We start from the raw sequence: 14,080 nt of genomic DNA on the forward strand, positions 1-14,080 counted from the left end.
TTGGAAAAGAATTGTCCATTTTGTTCAATTCTACTTAAATAAATGAAGTTTAGAGTAAAAGAAAGTGAAGAAAGTGATTGGTCTATTATTCGAAAATTCTACGATCTAGTCACTTTTGTTTCCCTAGTAGTTCGGATGTGGTAGTCTCTACTACTGTACTAGTAGTAGTACTGTACTAGTTTTAAATCGTTGATGACACAATATAGTGACGTTAATCAGTACTAAAAATGTAAGCTCGACAACGAAGTCTCATTTAAAAAATCTTTTCTACCTTTGTAGAAGATCACAGCCTGTTTGACAGTATTAAGATGTGCTTTATACATTTATTAGACAATATATAGTATATATTACCAATTTGGTAAGCAGATATTAACATACTTTTATAATACGCTGCTCCAGTAACAATTTATTACATGGACAAAATATAAAAGATTGCTTTTACACCTTCAAATCTTAAAAAGTATACATCTTCATTATTAAATAAGTAATATTATAAAATAACACCATAAAAATACGTGTGTCCAATATTTTACACTTCGGGCTCAACCTTCACATTTATGGTGTGTATATTACTGACAAAATTTGGAATTCGGTAATATACAATATTATACAGACAGTATGTAAAGAAAATTTTCTAATACTAATTTTAACTCGTTGATGACACTATATAGTAGTGTTAATCAGTACTAAAAATGTAATCTCGAGAAAGAAGTCTTATTTAAGAAAACTTTTCTGCCTTTCTGGTGAATCGTCTTGACAGTATTGAGATGTGATTTACATTTATACATCGTTTAGCCAATACATAATGCACATTACCACTTGTTAAGCAGTAGTTTCATGATACACTGTTCCAATAACAATTCAATCGGTGAAAAAAGTATGAAAAATTACTCTTATAACTTCCAATCTTCAAAAATATACGTCATCCAAATCGTAAACTGTGCGTGCAAAAATTTTCAACATCCAGGATTCCAATCACACATCCATTAAACATTAAGCCAACGAGGCAAAGCATCGTCTCAGTCCAAAAATCCAATTCCATACCCAATTAGACGTCCATTTGCAGTGCCCCAAACAGTCTGAATGCTACTGCGCACGGCAACCCGCCTAGCAACTTCAGAGACATCCGGCCATTCTTCAAAGAAGGAACACCATAAACGGCTGTCCCCCAGGAATTCATATATTCCCGTCCAGCCATAACTGTAACAGCCATCTGCCGAGCTGTCAGCTCGTCGGCTGCCGCGAAACGCGTCCGTCGTTCTTCCCGGGATTCAAATTGCACCGAGAGGCCATAAAGTGAATCTTCGGTCCCCGACCGGCGGGCGTAGCGAGCTTTTCACTGTTTCTCGTGAAACTTAACGGCTCCGCCCATATCGACGACCGTTCGTTGTTCGTAAGTTTGGACGAAAGTTGCGGGGAACTCGAGCGAAAAGCCTCGACCACGTTCGACCGATCGCGAAAACGCCGCCGACGTTTGCCCAGGTAACTCTCGCGAGACTGGACCTCGTCTATGGCTGTCACCGACTTCGAAAACGGATCGATGCATTATTTTCGAGACCCGCTGAAACCGTTTCCGAGAGTTCTATTCCCCGAGGACTCCATTCTTCCTCCAATTGTTTCAACTATATAGATTGCTTCGACAGAAAGAATTTATGGATCCTGTGTAATTATTCAATAGTCCCCGACAGAGCCTCCTGAGCATCTTGACTTTCGCATTGAGAGATTCGGCAGAGAATAACTTGGTAAATTGCCATTTCTTGTTTCCTGGATGCCAAGATATATTGATTTAATCTAACCGATTCTTGAGGGATTTCTTAAAGAAGGAAAATGCTTGCTTTATGTCAATTTTATTGAATATATCAGCACGTATCGTAGGCTTCCGTAGAGAAATCTTTCAATTCAATTTTCTTGAGAATCATATTTCTTAGAAATAAATTATATCCTTTGCTCCTGAACTATGCTTGGCATTAGAGGTAACGATCATAGAACTTAATATAGGAAGTACTAATTTAGGACAGAATGGTTTAAGTAAAGGTGCAGGCGAGTCAATGTGTAAGGAGTCCAAGTCAGTCTAACAGTTCAATCTAAGACAGTTCATCAGTCAGTCAAAGGATATCCAAAGTCTAAGAGTTCTCAGTCAAAGAAAGTGTGTCAAAGTCTAAAGTCGGTTTGTAAGAGTCAGTTTAACACTTTGACTGCCACGCTGGTCATGTATGACCGGTCACGGTTTCTCCTGTGACGCCACGGTGGTCATTGGATGAACAACATTGAATGAAAATTGACAGTTAGTGCATTTTGAATATAACCGCTAATTAGAAGATACTTTGAAATAGAAAGTGCCACATTGAGCAATCAAAAATTTTTATTGGAACATCAAAAGCATATTAGAACAAATCTTGCATTTAGCAGTGCACTCCCGTGGCGTTCTGAGGGAAACCTGTGATTTCGTGGCAGTCAAAGGGTTAAGAAAGATCAGAAGAGCGTGCCCATAGCGAATGTTTCTTGTTTCATAGTCAGTCACCAATTATCGCTGGAGACATTCACATGTGTCAATACAATACTGAGTATGGCCATCAAAAGGGCACTGTAGCCGTTTGATTATTCTGGTCACTGATCATTTAAATTCTGTAGGAATTCTAGAATGATAAATGACAGATCCATAATCGCTCGAGATTCTATTTATAAGCTTATTCCATTCTATTAGGAAGCCAACAATACTATCTTAAGTCAATCCACCGAAAATCCGATGCTACATAAAGGAGTCTGCAACATGCCCTGAAAGTTTCCTAAAAATCGACGATACGCATTCGGAGCTCTCTTCCGTCAAGGATCGCATTCGCATTTGATACAGCAAGTAGGCAGATCGATCTGGTTTCTCCTAGGCTCCGAACCAACAGCCCTTCACCATAATGCAAATCAGCTGCAAGGTTTTCTTCCCCAATGTAGAAGACGTTCACCCTTTATTCCCCGGCGGAAAATCGTGGAAAGGAGTTTTACTTAAACTCGCCCCATACCACTGCACGTTGAACAACAGGAATACTCGTGGTTGGCTCACGTACCATCCTGTTATCTGGTCCCTTCGCAGAATATTACCGGTATCGTCGCGGCGAGTCGCCTTTTTCCTTCCTGACAGCCCCGCCACGCTCCTCCAATTACCTTCACCTCCGTTTCTCCCTCTTTTCCCTCTTCCTCTCCAGGCCGGGTGAACTCTGTTCGGACGAAATTCATCAAGAGAACACCGACTACTACCCTCCTCGCCTTACCTTCGCGTTCCTCTTCCTTGGTAGGAGATTCACACGCACACGCAGCAGTGGCTAACTGTGGCCATGGATAGCTGTTCGAAGCGGGAAACGCGATTTCCTACTGGGAACGAGTTCCATCGTGCATGCTACGCGCGACGTTTCCAAGCTAGAGGTTAAGATGACGGCGGGGAGCGCGTTTTTCTTCCGCTCCCGCCTTTTCTCAACCCCTAGGCTGAGTTATATCGGGCATGGTCTACGTTTGTCGGGGATTCGATGATTTCTCGCCACGAAAGCACCAGGAAAAGTGTCTTTTGGGGAAAAAGAAGTACGTGATAGGTTAAGTGGCTCAGGGGAAGTTTGGTTGAGTTATGGAGGCAGTTCGATGTTGGGGTCTTGGTTACTAGCGATTTACGTTAATTTTGATATCTGGGGCGAGTTTGAAGGGAACAGTTGTACCCGCTAGATGGCGGTGCCTTTGGGATCTGATCCTGATAGCTATATTCAGGGTGGTAATCTTCTGGAAATTGTTAACTGCCTTTTTTCTTGGGTTTCATAGTCTTGGAATGATTTTTAAGGTAACGTAGCGTAAATATACAGCGTAAGTAGTGCGGATAAATTCGTTTTTCTGCTGTAGTACTATAGAGTACTGTAGAGTGGTATAGTGTGTTCGAGAAAAGAAAGCCCAACGATCCATCCGAGATTTTCATCCTCACGGCTGACAAACTCCGCTGACACGCTCTCGATTACAGGCAGTGACCGCTATTAGCTGGAAAATGACGAAGATAGGATATGGCAGTATCTGCATTAGTTTCCTGTTTCATAGTAACTTAAAAAATTACGCCAATTCGGTCAATAGCGGTTACTGTCTGTAATCGAGACAGTATCAGCGGAGTTAGTTAGACGCGAGGATGAAAACAAGCTGTGCTACCTCTTCTCGAACGTACTACAATATACTATAAAATAGACTAGCAAAGACTTATCTAGTTATAACACAATCTACCTGCGTGATTACTTTTTCGGATACAGTCACGAAGACATTTTAACACTAGAACTACCAACCTGTAACGGGTATCTAAATATGAAATACATTATTGATGATAATCGAAGCAGTACAATGAATTTGAAACAACATACGTGATTACGATCACACTCGAATAAAAATCAATATTAATTTTGTCAAAAACGACTGTATACTGTCAGCAATTGCAAATATAAATATATAAAACGAGCTATTTTGGCTCCTTTGCTAGTTCTAGTGTTAATTATTGGTAGAAATAACGTCATGGGATTGGACCACATAGCATCGTGTACCAGAGAGAGAGAGAGAAAATAGCATATATTAAGTTCGAATGGGATAGAATAATCCGAGTATGAGGGTATTGGTATAGACCCACAGTGTTAATCATTAACATAACAAAAAGACCATAACGGCACAGCCTACCAGACTATTGTGTCAGTATGTGTCGTCGAGAAGCTAAAGATGAGGACCTCGGTAGGGTCACGGGCGAAATCAGACAGAGTGAGTGAAGTACCCCTTTTACTGCCGTGCCGCTCCAGTAGCAGCTACTCATCTCTGCATAGTACCTCCGGAGAAGAATAGCATGATTAACCCTCCGCCGGTGAACGCCGGGTCACTTGTGACCCATGTCTTCGCTGTTTTATCTAACAGTTTAGATTGTGTGGTTGAAGGAGTTCTGCAACTTCAATCTAGCCTCTCTAATCCTGTGTTCTATTCAAGGAAAGAATTCTATAGGCAGTGTTCGATATAGCAGTGACTAGGAAGATGAATTTCAATTACAACGAAGCTTCACGAAACTGCCATAATGTCTAAGTGTATAGAAACAGCAAATCAATGTCAATGAATTCTGAATTTAACAAAAAGGAAAGAAATATACAGGGTGTCTGAAAAGAATGGGATCAACCTCAGGCTACCTGTTTCGTACCATAGGTCGTGTTTATAGTACAACTATTACTTTAATACCTTTATTTTCTGAAATAATTCTCAAGACTTTATTATTTTATTTTTATTATATTTATTATTTTGTTTTGGTAAGGTCGATGGTTAGACGTGACTCACCGCCGTTCCTATGGATTAAATCACATATTTAATCCTTTGCATTCGACGATTTTTTGGCTAAAAAGGTATACGAGCTGAAAAATTTTCTGCTATAAGGCTAATAATATTTTCCTAGCAGTAAGTAAGAAATAGTGTAATAATTAACAGGTAGAGTTATTTAATTTCGATACCTCGCACACTGTTACATTACCTTAAATTTGATAATAATAATTAACAGGTAGAGTTATTTAATTTCGATACCTCGCACACTGTTAAATTACCTTAAATTTGATATATTAATTAATATCGATCTTTCAAATTTTATGAAATGGTGATTGAGGGTTAAATGCAAAAGTACAGGAAAATTGCAACTACTAGACTCGACAGATTGGACCCACGTGCAATAGACCCACCGATACGTCGAATGAACACCTGCTTATAAATTACGTCATTGACTACCGAAAAGCAAGTTCCTTGACAGTTTCCTAGTCCTCAATCAAAAGTCCTTGCGACACACTCACGATCAATCAAAAAATTATTTTTACTGCACTAACAATTATTCTTAACCAACCAAATCAAACTCAAGGAAATACTGAACAGGACACGACGAGACATTACAGGAATCAAAAATTGAAGTCAGTACGAATTCAACACCCGTCAAGCAAACATCTTATAAATATTGTAAAACGCGTGTCAGAAACGGTACTTTCACATTTAACTATTCTACACTTTAGTTGCAATAAATAATCCTGATACTAGTCACATATATACGATCTACCTTAAATTACACTCACGATCCGTAAAAATATAAAACTAAACACGCAATATTAAGTTGGCGCGTGATACATTTGTGAGGTTCGGTTAGCTATGGTTCTACGGTGCTACAGGATGTTTTCCTGATGGCCTCAACATCAATCTATGGGGGGCTCCTCCACGGGGTTTTTATCATTCTTGTAATACCTATGGTACTGCTACCGGTTGGTATTATTACTCATGATCGTCTTTGCTATGATAAGTAGCAGGTAGAAGGACGTAAGGAAGAGATACATTTCGTCCTAGGCCTGCTAGTGGACTCGTCAGCAAAGCTATCCAGCAGCCCCTGTCTTACACTTAGCTAGCATAGAAACGTGTATTCATGGAAGTCGAGGATTCACCATGCACTTGCGAGAAACCTCAAACCTCCATTTTCCATCTAGCGGCGAGTATGTGAATGTTGGTCGCTACACGTTCTCCACAATTGGAGAAATTCAATTGACTGTACGCAACGCTACGTGTTACCCAAACAAGACTGTATTCTAGTTTTAGTAAGAACGTTAAATAACATTGGTCTTTGAGACACAATTGGTCGATAGAAGTCCGCAACAAAACACGTTTAAATAACCACTGTGAAAGCTTGCTTTTAAACGTCTGCAAAAGCACCGCCTGATCCCACAATCTACAAACACGTTGCCGCAGACCTATTCCCTTTAACCTCAATTCTGACCGGAACACGCGTCAAACCTCTACAACGGGCCCACAGCCACCCCCCTTTCCAGTCAAACAGAAGAACAACAGCCGAACATTCTGATCGCATTATTTATTACTCGGACGCAAACGCACGCTTTATCGGAAATGCGAGAACGGGGTTGCACGTGCACGCAAACGGGGCTCGTGCATCACGCAGCCAAGCCGCGTTCTCACCCCCGTGGCTTTTAAAAGGCCTTCGCTTGCCGGGGGGATGGAAAAAGAGCGGAAGAGGCCATTTAAGCTGAACGCGGCTCGGTACCCGACTGAATAACACAAAGGCAGAATTTCGTCCCCCTGGCTCCCTCTGCTGTGGTTACACGGTTAATGGCGTAAATAGTCACTCTGCTCGACCCCCTCTGCCCCTCTAATCTTGTTCTTTCCTCGCTGGGAGAATTTCATTGCCACGGGACGCTCGTTCCGTCGTGCTGTGAAACGTGTTTCAGTGATTTTTCAGCGATCTTTCAGCGAGAAGAATACTCTCTTTGTCATCGACATATAGTAAATACAGGCTAACATCTTTGTCAGATCATAATTAACGGTTTAGGGGTTTAATTTAGAGTAGATTACTATTGCAGTTGTGACTATTACAGGGAAGAGAGTGCAGGTAGGAGGAAGTTACTGGAAAAGAATTTCTGAATGTCAGCTTCTGTCAATAGGAGAAGAGAATAAAGAGAAGCAGTGGTCTAGGAAGGATCTTCCGCGTGATTTCCTAGGTGTTCAGGGCTGTCAATTAATACATCCTGACCTTACTAACGAGTGCTTGGGTTATTGCGCGCTGCATTTCGGATGATAATGAGCGCAGTCGAAACACGTGCTGCTCGTCCATTAGCAGAAACGAGACCGTTAGTATACTCGCGTGGTGTTTGTGTCGAAATCGATAACAGCCGATGGCGTGGGTAGCGCGAATCAGCCGATTGAAACCCGACGTTGGCCCCAATAACAAGCAACTGCCACAATATTATCGATGCGGCATGATGGATGCACTTGCCGGTTCTTCCATTCGCTGTTCCTCAACTCGGTTCTTCCTTTTTCCCCCATTGTTCCTCCACGTTCGAAATGGTTTCACCTTACAATCTACTCTTTAGAATGCATGAGAACACAGAAGTTCTCTGATTTAAAAGATTCCTCTCGCGATAAAATATTGCGAATTGAAATCCTGACAAACTAACTTTTATAAACGTAACCTATGAATACTGTACGTGACGTTAGTATCCATAGATAATTATGCGAATGTCGAGTATAGTCGGTGTTTGTACCCTGAAATGTTAATTGAAGTCAGTGTTGGAAACGAAGAGATCACGGGTTTCTCAATAAACGAACTACTATGTTCGAAATGCATCAGAAATTAAAAATTCTAGGCTCCTTTAAGCTTCAAAGCCATATCTAAGAAGTATTATACCTCAAAAAGCTTGCAGATAAATTTTGCAAGCATAGATAGTTTTGGATATTCTTTGCGAAAATATAGTAATATCCAAAATTAGGAATTACTTTCTCAGAAAATACGAGAAATTCCAAAAACTATCAGGACTTCTCAATAATGTTCAATGTAACCACTAATTACCAATTAAATGCCATGTTTCAGCTCATCTTCTAAACTTTCAATGATTTAAATGAACAATTAAAAAACTATTAATTTATAATCAATGGTCAAAATCAGTGATGTAAAAATAGTTAAAGTATATATACCTATATAAACAAAATTATAGGTTTCAACAATTTGGAGGCTACAAAATAACTCTAAACCGTATTCAAGAAGGTCGAAGATCAATTTTGCAGGCATACGTACATTTTGGATTTCTTTTCTGAAACTAAAATCATATCCAAAATTAAGAATTACTTTTTCAGGAAATACGAAAAGTCCCTAAAACTAACAGAACTTATCATTATCAACGCAAACACTAATTCCCAACTCGATTTCATATTTAACACTAAACCTACAACGGCCAAATAACCGGTGAGTGGAAGAAAAGTAGAAGCTTTAAAAAATGGAATAACGGGAAATATTGAGAAAATGACTATACGAATATTGAAATAGAAAGAAAGAAAAATCGCGAAGACGAGCGGAATTTTGAATAAAAGTTTGATTCACACCATGGTAGGTTCAGTGTTAACCTGATTTTCCAAATTTTCAATGATTCAAATGAGCAATGAACAAACGATTGACTGATAATGTACCTCTATAAACAAACTGCAAACTAGATTAATATCACTGTGTTAATTGATCCTTGGAAAAGCTGGATGGAATACCGATGAAACGTTGAGATATAATTCCCATTAAACACGATTTACACCTACAAGCATGAAGCAACAATTGCGCTTATCAGAAATTCCGCAGCGAGAAATAGTTGGGGCAATTAAAACGACGCTTTCGCAACCGCACGGAAATGTAGCAAAACGCGAAATTATTGGAATAAAAAGTAAAATCTGGAGAAACTTCAGAATGCAGGGAAAAAAAGAAAGAACTGTAGGTGACTGAACCGGCTTTTAAAACACTGTCCAATAATTCACACAGCTGTTTCGATGGTAACGAAGATAGGAGAGGCACGCGTGCCAAATCAGCTGATTGAAACGCCAGCGCCATCATGATTCGTTATTATCCGCGTCAGGGTGGAGGAGCCATTGTGATCTGCTTTATGGTGCTCGTATATCCGTTGGCTGGGCCGGCTTATATAAGAAGAAAGGGAGAGTTACGGCGCAGAAAGGAGGAAAATGAGAAACAGAAGACAAAACGAGGAATCCTCCTTGAAGGCGAGTCGCTTTCAGCCGCGGAGCGCGTGTGCGAGGGCTCTTTTGTGACGATGACAAGCGGACGACGGGGATTTATCTCTGTTTAAATAATTTAAAAGCAGCTACTCCCTCGTTTCCCAGCGGTTGACCGCGAAATACAGAGGGACGACGACATTTCCTTCAAAGGAACGTGAATTGGAATTCAAGTGGACGTACGTTCCGAGTCACGACTACGTCAAATCAATGTCCGATCGGTAGCCAATTAAACTCCTGCCCTAAGTCAGTCTGTAAATCCGAATGGCTGAATAATCTGAATGAATTAAAAGCCCCGGGTCGGGGCTTTTTCCATGGCAGGGAAAACAGCGCCGGGAAGATAAAATAGTTTGACGAGCGAACGTGCATGGAAGAGGAATTCGAAAAAGGAGCACCGGGAGCGAGAATGGCGGAAAAAACAGGCGAAACACAGGGCAGGAACGTGAAAGACTAAACATCAGGAGGGAAAGGCGGGGCAACAAAAATACGAGGAAAAGGGGTGGCAAAGAATAACGAAAATGAGCAAAGAGAAGGCAGAGATGGGGGGGAAAGAGCGAAACAGCAGGAGAGGAGCAGGTGGTAGGGAATAAAAAATTGGCGAGTATGAAACGAAGCCTGGCAAAAACGCAGCCCCGAAGAAGAGGGGAGGAAAAACAGACAGAGGAAGAAAATGACGAGAGCATGAAGACGAAAGAGCGTAGGAAAAACGAAGTTGGAAAGGCAAGCACTTTCGTGCTTGGGCAAAAGAGCAGTCCAGGCTAAAAAAGAAGCTGAGCAACGCGATAGGTTGAAGGAGAGTCGAGGTGGAATTCGACAGAGACACTGAAACCAATGGTACGACTAGCTCTTTGTCGCTCTAGCCTGCTCTAGCGTGCTCTAACGTGCTAATAATAATGCACCCTGCACATCGATGGCCACGATGTAAACCTTGGGACTTGGGATTTAATGCAGCTGCTATGTTGACCCAAGTTAATTCTGCTTCGCTGAAGATTGAAAGACATCGATGGGAAAACGACTGGAAGCGTGGAAAATTCGTTTCCACGTCAGAGATGGTCACCGTTGGAATTGGATGCTTCCAGAGTGATTCTTGTGGTTTCAGCAATAATGGTAGAAGCTGTTAACGGCAGCCAATGGATCTGCGTCCTAGTGTTCCTAAATCTCACACAGCTGGATTTTCATTGGGATACTGTTTTCGCGTGTAACTGAATCCTGATCATTATAAAATGATTAGGGTTTTAGCAATTGAAATCCTTTACATTCAAAGATACTCGTCATTAGCTCGGTGACTTTGAACTGTTAAATTTTGTTATACACAAAGTTTGAACGCTATGTTCAGTCATAAAATATCCAGTTTATTAACGCTAGAACTACCAACCCAGTCAAAATGACTGGTCCCAGAATTTTCCTTTTTGCAATCACCCAACACATACACCTGCTTTAAGAATAAAATTGGTATCAACTGACAGGACTGAAAGGACTGTAATCAATATATTCACTCATGTTCATCGTACCCCTGAAATTACTATAATCTGTGTACGTTATAGTTAGGTACCCATTAAAGATCGGTAGTTGTAGTGTTAAGTCCTAGATACTCCAAGTAAACGTGTCCAAAATGTTTAATTCCATGGTTGATGTAGAGTTTCGAATACTGTCGTGCACCAAGAAGCATCCGAAGTTGGAGTGACAGATCTATCCGGAAGAATTAATTTTTAACCTTTCAGTGCTTAACATCTGTTCGAACAATCCTATTTTCGCCACAACGTTCAGTCTTCCTTATCTTTCCAGTCTTTTACCCATCTTTTCCCACTCTCATCCCTCACATGCCCTTTTTCATCCTCAGTAGCCATCTTTTACTCAGGGCTAGCAGGGTCTGGCTTCCAGCTGGTCTGGCGCCTTAGCCGTCACAGAGAAATTTTATAGAAGCGACCGCGCCCACTGCTCATTAAAGCAATTAGTACCTGTAGCTGCTACAGTGGCTCGGCTCATCTCGCTCGTCCATTTCTGCCGTCGTGGCGTGTCGTTTTCTTCCTTCTTTTTTCCTTCTTCGAGCTCTAGCTGCTTTTTTCTCCCACGAAGTAGGAAATTAAGCGGAATTTTCTCGCGGACACAGACAGGCAGAACGTGTGCGGTATTAATCCATCGAGGATCACCGTGTCGTCATGCACCAGTTCATTCGAGATTACGCTTGAAACCGTTGAGATTTTAGAATGTTAAGTAGATCAGGTGTTCGCGCGCGATAAGCTTTTCGTTTTTCGTTTAGCCTAAAACGTTCTATTCTTTCAAATCTTCGAGTTGAGACGACGTATTGCTAATCCGTCCTACGCATGCTATAATTTTCTTTTCTCTTAATACAAACTATATTATTTTAACATATACAAAAGTGAGAAGATACATAGTTTGATTTAACCTCTGTATTGAAAATCAATTTCGAGGAATTATTTCCGTGTGTATAATATCGACTTGGAAATTAGTACAAAATTGTAGAAAAAGTGGGTAACGCGATTCAAAATTCTACTTTTTATTTGGAAACGCTGAAAAACCTTGGTTGAAATTGCGATGACCTAGCAATGAACGCGCACACACCCTTTCCCGCCACGCTGTCGTGCAATTAAAAATACGAATTTGGCCACAGTAGGATCGAGAACATAGCCGCGTACAGAGGGCACCACGTAGGCGTAAAAATTACTAGGATTTGCAGCGGTGCAGATATGCACTCGACCGAAGTTACACATTTTTCCACGCAGACCAGTTGACCCGCTTTCGTTCCATCCTGTTTCAACTCTCCGCTTGTTTCCGCGTTTATCTTTCTCGCTTTCTCCTCTGTTGTTGTTCGTGGAATGTGCCTCGAATGCATGTCCTGAAGTTCGCGTGGATTTTCATCACTATTGCGACTATTGATTATTCCCTTTTAGTTCCGCGGCTTTTTCACTCCGTTGCCTGCTTGGTCACGATTGGATTTGAAAAATGGCAAAGGAAAATCAGGCGAACTCTTAACGCGTTTTATGTCCCCGGGAATGGGAACATTTCCCTTTGACGAAGAGCAAACGAATATCCATATGTTTGACACGGATCTGAGATACTCGTTTCGTGTGTCATTTGCTTATTGTGAACCTTTTCAACAAAATGTTCAATCCTCGATTCTTGGAAAAAAGAATCGAATGAAAAATCCTTTGTTTGTGGCACGTACGTTGAAATTAAAAACACGGCCACATTCAGAACACCGCTGTCAATCCCCACTGACACATATTGTTTTCACAACGCGAATACTTCGCCTGAACTCAGGAGTCGAGGACTCCTGTCTATCTTCCCGATGATATTTCACGCGAGACTATTCAACGAGACTCAATAGACCATGGGAGTAATTGCGTAGCGATCGTAGTGACATTATTCGTCACTGTTCGTTCTATAGCGGTACAACCGGGTAAGAAACTGCGGAACGAGTAATATGTACAAGTGCACTTTATTGCAACAATATCGCGAAGTTGCGGGAGCGAAGCCATAAAATCGCAAAGCGGATCAGCTGACCCGTCGAAGCAGCGGGGTTCGTTCAACTGCAACACTCTGGTCGGATGGTGGTCCGCTTAACCCCTTTAAAAACTGGGTGGGGCTTTGTGTTTCCGTCCATTCCCTTCTCTGTGCCTTTGTTTCTGCCGCGCGACCGGGGAATCGTTTCGAGACGTTTGAACGTTCACGGGATGGATAGTCTTTGGCAAAAAGCTGCGGGAAAGTACGTGTCTAAAAGTCGTGAGAATTTGACGGTATTCCAGGTCATCTTGTGCAGAAGATGGGGATAAAAATTTTAGGGTCATACGAAAGTCGGAAAAGACTGGTGAAGTCGTAACGTTTGGGATAGGTTTCCGATTTTACTGAAACAGGATAGCAAACACTCTGTACTAAGATTTCGATTACAGTATTTCTATAAATGCTCTGTTTGAAATAAAAAGAAAGCTAATCTGCAGCGGAGCATTTGAAATGATAAGCTTTCCAATTGTAACGAGCTTTCCAATTCTTTTTGTTACAGAAAGACAGGATAGAATGGTGTGTTATGGATCCTTGTGCACTGCAGCAGTCTATCGTAATTTCTAAATCGCAGCTGGCTAGAACGCTTCAAAACAGGTAAATTTGTCTACCTCTTCAAAAAATACCTAGAATTCTGAGAAAATTTTGTAGAAATATTCGTGTACCTCATAAAATCTATATTCGTGCGTTTAAAGGATGACCAAGGTACACTAGTTGATCGCAAAACGCACACAAATGCAAAGGATATCACGGAATCCAATATTTTTTTGCGATTTAAAAATCACAGCATGATCGTGCCCAGGTTCGCTCGTTCGAATTCCTCCGAAATTCATTCCGTGTATGGTCAACCAGTCGAATAAAAACATCTCGAAGGGACGCGTGCCAGGCAGCAGGGGTTGCAGCGGTGAAATTTGCGAGCGTGCAGTTATTACCAGCACGAAAGAACGCGCTTTGTGTCGGCTGTCTCCCCTTGTCAGCTTCGTCGCCGGTGTCGTGT

At 41.3% G+C, this 14,080-nt stretch overlaps 1 protein-coding gene across 1 annotated transcript in view; it reads left to right on the top strand.

Annotated features, from left to right (window-relative positions):
* The window catches only part of LOC108548288 (uncharacterized), a 601,332-nt gene that overhangs the window by 113,405 nt on the left and 473,847 nt on the right, over nt 1–14,080 (top strand). Inside the window, exon 2 of the mRNA XM_017901144.1 lies at nt 13,586–13,680. The gene's annotated coding sequence lies outside the window, so the exon portion shown is untranslated. The remainder of the gene's footprint in view (nt 1–13,585; nt 13,681–14,080) is intronic.

Source organism: Eufriesea mexicana, unplaced genomic scaffold (assembly GCF_001483705.2).
Source record: "Eufriesea mexicana isolate 0111107269 unplaced genomic scaffold, ASM148370v2 scaffold1482, whole genome shotgun sequence".
Taxonomy (NCBI): Eukaryota; Metazoa; Arthropoda; class Insecta; order Hymenoptera; family Apidae; genus Eufriesea; species Eufriesea mexicana.